Here is a 9,612-nt window from a genome sequence, read left to right as displayed (position 1 = left end):
CGCTGTCTTCTCTCCACGCCGAGCCTCGGTGTGTCTTCCTTTACTGCTTGTGGCAGGCACTGGAAGGTACTACAGCCCTGGTGATTCGTGTCTCTTGGTTTTGAGGGAAAAGTTAAGATCATTTCCCTGATAACTTCATTCCCACTGTTTTGGTTTCTCCACCCGTCCCTGTTCCTGCATGCTCACTCAGTCGTGTCTGACCCTTTACAATGCCATGGCAGACTGTAGCTCGCCAGGCTCCTCTGTCCATGGAATTTTCCAGGCAAGAACACTGGAGTGGGCTGCCATTTCCTTCTCCAGGGGATCTTCCTGACCCAGGGATCGAGCCCACATCTCCTGTGTGGCAGGCAGATTCTTTACCACTGGCCACCTGGGAAGCCCCGCCTCCAGGACTCCTGTTAGTTTTAGTCTTTCTGTTATCCAGCTCCTTGTCTTTTATTCTTTTAAAAAGATTTTCTCAACTTTCTCTCTCAACCTCAAAATCTTCTTTGTTTTTAATTTTGCTTATCACATGTAGTTTCTAAGATTTGTTTTCTTTTAAACTGTTCCTTTAAAAATACTATTCTGTTCTCTTTTGGGGTCGCTGCACTGGATGAGATGCAGGATCTTAGTTTCCTGACCAGGAATCAAACCCGTGCCCCCTGCAGTGGAGTCCTCACCACTGGGCCTCCAGGGCAGCCCCATGCTGTTCTCTTTCAGTGGACACAGTTCCCTCCTTATCTTCTTAGGAGTACTGACTACCGCTTCGCTCACCTTTTCTACACTTCTCGCACTCTTTTTTTCCTTTGAGTTTGCAGAAGATGCCTTCTCTTTGCTCTGACTTTGTATGCACATCGAGAACCTTCTCGGCCACTGGCTCTGGTCATCCACCATGGAGACGAGGCGGGTGTTCTCAGCCCAGGGGGCCTTGCCGCCTCTGGAGCAGCTGAGTGCGGTTGCCCATTAGGTTGGTGCTGACGGCAGGACTTTGTCTTTTGTCCGAGATGGCTCCTGTTCTCCAGTGAGAACCCTGCAGACCTGCTGTTTCCAGCCCCAGGGCCCTTCCAGCATTTCACAGAGCAAATGGGTGGGCATCTTGCCTCCAGAAGCCCCTCGGTGGACCCCTGCCTCTGCCTACCTTGTCTTCACAGGTGCTGTTGTTCTGCGTTACAGGTTCCTCCCACTAACCTTCCTGTTTCAACTGGATGTTGATCTTGTCAGGTTTATTGTGATTATGAACCTTTTTGGGTTGTTTCTGCCATCTTGCTCTGATTAATCAGTTTTATTTTCAGATCTTTCTTCTATTTATTTTTTAGTTGATATAGTATGTTTTTGTTCATTTTAAGTTGCATTTTTTCTTGGACTGGAAATGTATGCACTGTTTATATTTAGTAATTACATATTTAAAGTCTAAAGTGTGTTACAGCTCTTCCCAACAGAGGAGGCTCTTAGGGCCTGAGGGTCCCCTTGGCCCCTGTGCTCTTGCGCAGGGCCCAGTGTGCGTCCTCACACAGTGTGGGTCTTCAGTCACACCAGCCATTCATCTGGTATTGAAGGCCATCGTTTGGAAATCATTGTCCTTCTTTCTCTAGTAGGAACTTTAGTTAGAAGTCCTTCTCGTGAAAACTGCTTAATAATGAACTCAGAGTTTTTACTTATGTTATACATGTTTTCACCTTATCTAAAAAAAAGCAGTTTTGCTGGGCAGCCAGTTCTAGGTGGACAGGTATCCTCTCAGTGCACTGAAGACATGGCCCACCATCTTCTGCCTCTTCCTGTTGTCTTGAGCAGTGGGCTGAGGTGTGACTGAGTGCTGGCAATGGAGTCTTTCTCTGGCTCCTTGAGGTCTTCATCTTGCTGGTCTGTGCTTTCCATGTGTTGGTTCAGGTGTGGGTCTCTCTCTGTTCACTTGCTTCACGTCACGCTCCCTGAGCCTGTGAACTTCTTTAAAGTGCAGAGCCACGTCACTGTGATTGTTGCACGGGGCCACCAGAAGTCGTGGAAGCCCATCCAAGCGCTCAGGCCCTCCAGTGTCAGCTGTAGGCTGGCACGACTTGCTGGCCGTTGTCTTCGTGCTCAGCGTGCTCAGCCACTCACTCATGTCCGACTCTTTGTGACACCATGGCAGACTGTAGCTCGCCTGGCTCCTCTGTCCATGGAATTCTGCAGGCAAGAATACTGGAGTGGGTTGCCATTTCCTTCTCCAGGGATCTTCCCCACCTAGCGATTGAACCCACATCTCCTGATGGCAGGTGGATTCTTCACCACTGTGCCACCTAGGAAGCCCCTGGCTGTTGTCTACTTGGGCTTAAACATTGAAGGTGATGATTCTGGGTCTTGAGAATGTCTGGAACTTCCAGGATATAGATAACAATTTCAACATTCTCTCCTTTAATGGAAGCTTCCTGATGTGAGAGACTGACTGAGGGGGAACTAGGTCTTGTTCTGATGGGAGGGGCTGTTCTCAGTAAATCTTTAATCCAATTTTCTGTTGATGGGTTGGGGCTGTGTTTCCTCCCTGTTATTTACCTGGGGCCAAACTATGGTGGAGGTAAGGAAGATAATGGCGACCTCCTTCAAAAGGTCCCAGGCACACACTGCTATAGTCAGTGCCCTCAGCCCTGCAGCAGGCCACCGCTGACCCACGCCTTCGCCAGAGATTCCTGGACACTCATGGGCAAGTCTGGGTCAATCTCTTGTGGGGTCCCTGCTCCTTTCTCCTGGGTCCTGGTGCGCACAAGGTTCTGTTTCTGCCCTCCAAGAGGCTGTTTCCCCAGTCCTGTGTAGGTTCTGGCGGCTCTGTTCAGTTCAGTTCAGTTCAGTTGCTCAGTTGTGTCCAACTCTTTGCGACCCCATGAATGGCAGCACGCCCGGCCTCTCTGTCCATCACCAACTCCCGGAGTCTACCCAAACCCATGTCCATCGAGTCAGTGATGCCATCCAACCATCTCATTCTCTGTTGTCCCCTTCTCCTCCTGCCCCCGTTCCTATCCAGCATTAGGGTCTTTTCCAGTGAGTCAACTCTTCGCATGAGGTGGCCAAAGTATTGGAGTTTCAGCTTCAACATCAGTCCTTCCAATGAACACCCAGGATTGATCTCCTTTAGGACGGATTGATTGGATCTCCTTGCAGTCCAACGGACTCTCAAGAGTCTTCTCCAACACCACAGTTCAAAAGCATCAATTCTGCAGCGCTCAGCTTTCTTCACCGTCCAACTCTCACATCCATACATGACCACTGGAAAAACCACAGCCTTGACTAGACGGACTTTTGTTGGCAAAGTAATATCTCTGCTTTTAAATATGCTATCTAGGTTGGCCATAACCTTCCTTCCAAGGAGTAAGTGTCTTTTAATTTCATGGCTGCAATCACCATCAGCTGTGATTCTGGAGCCCAAAAAAATAAAGTCTGACACTGTTTCCACTGTTTCCCCATCATGGGAAATCCATGAAGTGATGGGACCAGATGCCATGATCTTAGTTTTCTGAACGTTGAGCTTTAAGCCAACTTTCTCACTCTCCTCTTTCACTTTCATCAAGAGGCTCTTTAGTTCTTCATCACTTTCTGCCATAAGGGTGGTGTCATCTGCATATCTGAGGTTATTGATATTTCTCCTGGCAATCTTGATTCCAGCTTGTGTTTCTGGCGGCTCTAGGGTGGGGTTAATGGCAACCGCCTCCAAGAGGGCTCATGCCATACCCAGGTCTGCTGCACCCAGAGCCCCTGCGGCAGCCCACTGCTGATCTGGATCTCCTCAGGAGACACTCAAACACAGTTCTGGCTCAGTCTCTGTGAGGTCTCTGGGTCTTGGTGCATACAAGGTTTGTTTGAGCCCTCTGAGTGTCTCTGGTGGGTAAGGAATTTGATTCTAAACATGATTTTGCCCCTCCTACCTTCTTGCTGGGGCTTCTCCTTTGCCCTTGGACATGGGGTATCTCCTCACAGTTGCCCCAGCCACGCAGCCGCTGCTCCAGTGCCTGCCAGAGTCTTGCTGGGGCTCAAACTACCACACAAATGCACTCATCTCACACACTAGCAAAATAGAGCTGAAAATTCTCCAAGCCAGGCTTCAACACTACATGAACAATGAACTTGTTCTGCTTCAAGCTGGATGTTCAAGCTAGATTTGGAAAAGGCAGAGGAACCAGAGATCAAATTGCCAACATCCGTTGGATCATCAAAAAAGCAAGAGAGTTCCAGAAAAACATCTCCTTCTGCTTTATTGACTATGCCAAAGCCTTTGACTGTGTGGGTCACAACAAACTGTGGAAAATTCTTCAAGAGATGGGAATACTAGACCACCTGACCTGCCTCTTGAGAAACCTGTATGCAGGTCAGGAAGCAACAGGTAGAACTGGACATGGAACAACAGACTGGTTCCAAATAGGAAAAGGAGTCCGGCAAGGCTGTATATTGTCACCCTGCTTATTTAACTTATATGCAGAGTTCATCATGAGAAACACTGGGCTGGATGAAGCACAGGCTGGAATCAAGATTGCCAGGAGAAATATCAATAACCTCAGATATGCAGATGACACCACACTTATGGCAGAAAGTGAAGAAGAATTTAAAGAGCCTCTTGATGAAAGTGAAAGAGGAGAGTGAGAAAGTTGGCTTAAAATTCAACGTTCAGAAAACTAAGATCATGGCGTCTGGTCCCATCACTTCATGGCAAACAGATGGAGAAACAGTGTCAGACTTTATTTTTTTGGGCTCCACAATCACTGCAGATGGTGACTGCAGCCATGAAATTAAAAGACGCTTGCTCCTTGGAAGAAAAGCTATGACCAACCCAGACAGCATATTAAAAAGCAGAGACATTACTTTGCCAACAAATATCCGTCTAGTCAAAGCTATGGTTTTTCCAGTAGTCATGTATGGATGTGAGAGTTGGACTATAAAGAAAGCTGAGCACTGAGGAATTGACGCTGTGGTGTTGGAGAAGACTCTTGAGAGTCCCTTGGACTGCAAGGAGATCCAACCAGTCCATCCTAAAGGAAATCTGTCCTGAATATTCATTGGTAGGACTGATGTTGAAGCTGAAACTCCAATACTTTGGCCACCTGATGCGAAGAGCTGACTCATTGGAAAAGACCCTGATGCTGGGAAAGATTGAAGGCAGGAGGAGAAGGGGATCACAGAGGATGAGATGGTTGGATGGCATCACCGACTCAATGGACATGAGTTTGAACAAGCTCCAGGAGTTGGTGAAGGACAAGGAAGCCTGGTGTGCTGCAATTCATGGGGTCGCAAAGAGTTGGACACAACTGAGCGACTGAACTGAACTGAATTGAACTCCTTTAATAGTTTTGTTGATTTCAGGGAGGCTGGCTGAGGTTAAAACTGGGGATGCAGATACTCACCTTCCCCAGATGGGGCTGACTGTTGTTTCTCTGCCTACCTGACCTTCACTTCACTCTCCAGCCCGCAGCACATCAGTGCCTTGGCCTGCTGGAGAGCAGGGCTGGATGGCCTGTGGGGGACAGTTTGCATGATCACAGTGGTCAGTGCAGGGTTCTGCCATACTCCTTTTCTTCACTCTCTCCCCCTGGGATTCTTTTGTCTTTTAATTTTTTAATTTATTTTTGGTTGTGCTGTGTCTTCATTGCTACATGTACACATGGGCTTTTCTCTAGTTGCAGCAAGTGGGGGCTGCTTTTTAGTTATGGTGCATGGGATTCTCATTGCAGTGGCTTCTCTTATTGCAGAACATGGACTTTAGGGTGCTTGGGCTTTAGTAGTTGCAGCCTGTGGGCTCAGTATTTGCCACTCCTGGCCTCTAGAACACAGGGTCAATAGTTGTGGTGCATGGGCTTAGCTGCTCTGTAGCTTGTGGGATCCTCCCAGATCAGGGATTGAACCTGGGTCTCCTACACTGGCAGGCAGATTCTTTACCACTGAGCCACCAAGGAGTCCTCCCTCTGGAATTCTTGTCATATCTGCATCAGACCTTATTCTCTTCTTAGTTCAGTCGCTCAGTTGTGTCCGACTCTTTGTGACCCCATGGACTGAAGCACACCAGGCCTCCTTGTCCTTCACCAACTCCCAGAGTTTACCCAAACTCATGTCCATTGAGTCGGTGATGCCATCCAGCCATCTCATCCTCTGTCATCCCCTTCTCCTCCTGCCCCCAATCCTTCCCAGCATCAGGGTCTTTTCCAATGAGTCAGCTCTTTGCATCAGGTGGCCAAAGTATTAGAGTTTCAGCTTCAACATCAGTCCTTCCAATGAATATTCAGGACAGATTTCCTTTAGGATGGACTGGTTGGATCTCCTTGCAGTCCAAGGGACTCTCAAGAGTCTTCTGCAACACCACAGTTCAAAAGCATCAATTCCTCAGTGCTCAGCTTTCTTTATAGTCCAACTCTCACATCCATACATGACTACTGGAAAAACAATAGCTTTGACTAGATGGACGTTTGTTGGCAAAGTAATGTCTCTGCTTTTTAATATGCTGTCTGGGTTGGTCATAACCTTCCTTCCAAGGAGTAAGCATCTTTTAATTTCATGGCTGCAGTCACCATCTGCAGTGATTTTGGAGCCCAAAAAAATAAAGTCTGACACTGTTTCTCCATCTGTTTGCCATGAAGTGATGGGACCAGACACCATGATCTTAGTTTTCTGAACGTTGAATTTTAAGCCAACTTTCTCACTCTCCTCTTTCACTTTCATCAAGAGGTTCTTTAATTCTTCTTCACTCTCTGCCATAAGTGTGGTGTCATCTGCATATCTGAGGTTATTGATATTTCTCCTGGCAATCTTGATTCCAGCCTGTGCTTCATCCAGCCCAGCGTTTCTCATGATGAACTCTGCATATAAGTTAAATAAGCAGGGTGACAATATACAGCCTTGCCGGACTCCTTTCTCAATTTGGAACCAGTCTGTTGTTCCATGTCCAGTTCTAACTGTTGCTTCCTGACCTGCATACAGGTTCTCAAGAGGCAGGTCAGGTGGTCTAGTATTCCCATCTCTTGAAGAATTTTCCACAGTTTGTTGTGACCCACACAAAGGCTTTGGCATAGTCAATAAAGCAGAAGGAGATGTTTTTCTGGAACTCTCTTGCTTTTTTGATGATCCAACAGATGTTGGCAATTTGATCTCTGGTTCCTCTGCCTTTTCTAAATCCATCGTGAACATCTGGAAGTTCACATAGTGTTGAAGCCTGGTTTGGAGAATTTTGAGCATTACTTTGCTAGCGTGTGAGATGAGTGCAATTGTGTGGTAGTTTGAGCATTCTTTGGCATTGCCTTTCTTTGGGATTGGAATGAAAACTGACCTTTTGAGTCATGTGGCCACTGCTGAGTTTTCCAAATTTGCTGGCATATTGAATGCAGCACTTTCACAGCATCATGTTTTGATTTGAACTAGCTCAACTGGAATTCCATCACCTCCACTAGCTTTGTTCGTAGTTATGCTTCCTAGGACCCACTTGACTTCGCATTCCAGGATATCTGGCTCTAGGTGAGTGATCATACCATTGTGATTATCTGGGTCATGAAGATCTGTTTTGTATAGTTCTTCTGTGTATTCTTGCCACCTCTTCTTAATATCTTTTGCTTCTGTTAAGTCCATACCATTTCTGTCCTTTATTGAGCCCATCTTTGCATGAAATATTCCCTTGGTGTCTTTAATTTTCTTGAAGCGATCTCTAGTCTTTCCCATTTTATTGTTTTCTTCTATTTCTTTGCACTGATCACTGAGGAAGTCTTTCTCATCTCTCCTTGCTGTTGTTTGGAACTCTGCATTCAAATGGGTATATCTTTCCTTTTCTCCTTTGCCTTTCGCTTCTCTTCTTTTCACAGCCACTTGTAAGGCCTCCTCAGACAACCATTTTGCCTTTTTGCATTTCTTTTTCTTGTGGATGGTCTTGATCCCTGCCTCCTGTACAATGTCACAAACTTCCATCCATAGCTCTTCAGGCACTCTGTCTATCAGATCTAATCCGTTGAATCTATCTGTCACTTCCATTGTATAATTGTAAGGGGTTTGATTTAGGTCATACCTGAATGGTCTAGTGGTTTCCCCTACTTTCTTCAATTTAAGTCTGGATTTGGCAATAAGGAGTTCATGATTTGAGCCATAGTCAGCTCCCGCTCTTGTTTTTGTTGACTGTATAGAGTTTCTCCATCTTTGGCTGCAAAGAATATGATCAATCTAATTTAGGTATTGACCATCTGGTGTTGTCCATGTGTAGTGTTCTCTTGTGTTGTTGGAAGAGGGTGCTTGCTATGACCAGTGCGTTCTCTTGGCAAAACTCTTATTAGCCTTTGCCCTGCTTCATTCTGTATTCCAAGGCCAAATTTGTCTGTTACAAATCTTTAAATCTTAAACATCTCCTCCACGTTTCCTATCTCTTTGTCCCTGTGGTATCCTGTGCCTCTTTACATGTTTCTTCCACTGTGCTAATGCTTTCTTCAGCTGTGTCTAATCTACTACCTAACCTACCCACTGAGTTCTGCTTCAGTGATTGTAGTTTTCATTTCTGAAAGTTCTGTTTTAAAAGCCTTGACTTTTCATACCTGATAGTTTCTTATTGCTTTGTCACTGTATCTTCTTTTTTAAAAAAATTTGAGGTATACAGTTAATTTACAGTGCTGTGTTAGTTTCTGGTATATAACAAAGTGATTTAGTTATTAATATATATATTCTTTTTTGCTATAGTTTATTACAAGATATTGAATATAGTTCCATGGTATTTGATCTTTCTCTTTCTGACTTACTTAGTATAGTAATCTCTTAAGTCCATCTGTGTTGCTGCATATGACAATATTTCATTCTTTTTTTATGGCTAAGCTGTTTGTATATTTTGGAAATTAAGCCCCTGTTAGAGCACTTGCAAATATTTTCTCCCATTCTGTAGGTTGCCATTTTCTTTTGTTTATGGTTTCTTTTGCTGTGCAAAAGCTTGTAAATTTGATTAGGTCCCGTTTGTTTAGTTGTGCTTTTTTTTTTTTTTGATACCCAACATCACTAAATAATTTGAAATCAGAATTAAAATAACATTTGACTGCTGTGAAATGTATGTTCTGTTATTTCTGGTCAGTTACGCAACTAATCTAAGCCACATTACCAGGTAAATTTTACTTTATTTCTTTAGGACTGTGTTTTCTCGACAACTTTGAACTTGGGGTCTTCAAATGTGAAGTTATGGAACATATTCATGTCTGCTTTCCCATACATCTGCTTAAGCTTAAAAAGCTCTCTGTCCAGTTCTTCCTGACACTCTGCATCAGCATCAATGGGTCCTCCAGCTGTCTGTCACACAGTTCTATATTCTCTTATCTGCCTATGAAGAGTTTCTGTACAGAATCAGGTTCCTTATTAAATGCCACTGCTCTGACACTGATGTTCCTCCTCAGAGAGACTGCGAGTGCAGACTGAATGACAGAGGACAACCTGAAGAGCATCTGAAGAATCGTGGTGATCCAGTCACAGACAAGAAGCATCTCAGAGACACTCTGCGATCAGACAGCTCTCGGTGAGACAGAAGCCAAACAGCTGCTTCTATTTCTTCTGCTTTAGGAGACTGACCTAAGAAAATATTGTTACAATTTATGTCAGAATGTTTTGCCTGTGTTCTCCTCTAGGAGTTTATGGTGTCATGTCTTATGTTTAAGTTTTAAAAGTCACTTT

General features: G+C 45.0%; 1 pseudogene across 1 annotated transcript; it reads right to left on the bottom strand.

Moving 5' to 3' along the window:
- Positions 1 to 8,846: 8,846 nt before the first annotated feature.
- Positions 8,847 to 9,425, bottom strand: LOC145510790 (ATP synthase peripheral stalk subunit F6, mitochondrial pseudogene; annotated as a pseudogene). Its single transcript, XR_014057278.1, has one exon. The product of XR_014057278.1 is annotated as an ATP synthase peripheral stalk subunit F6, mitochondrial pseudogene (transcript).
- Positions 9,426 to 9,612: the final 187 nt, after the last annotated feature.

This window comes from Giraffa tippelskirchi, chromosome 6, assembly GCF_054371585.1.
Source record: "Giraffa tippelskirchi isolate mGirTip1 chromosome 6, T2T-mGirTip1v1.2.pri, whole genome shotgun sequence".
Taxonomy (NCBI): Eukaryota; Metazoa; Chordata; class Mammalia; order Artiodactyla; family Giraffidae; genus Giraffa; species Giraffa tippelskirchi.
The sequence above is the reverse complement of the archived record's forward strand: the minus strand, read 5'-3'. Positions and strand labels throughout refer to the sequence as shown.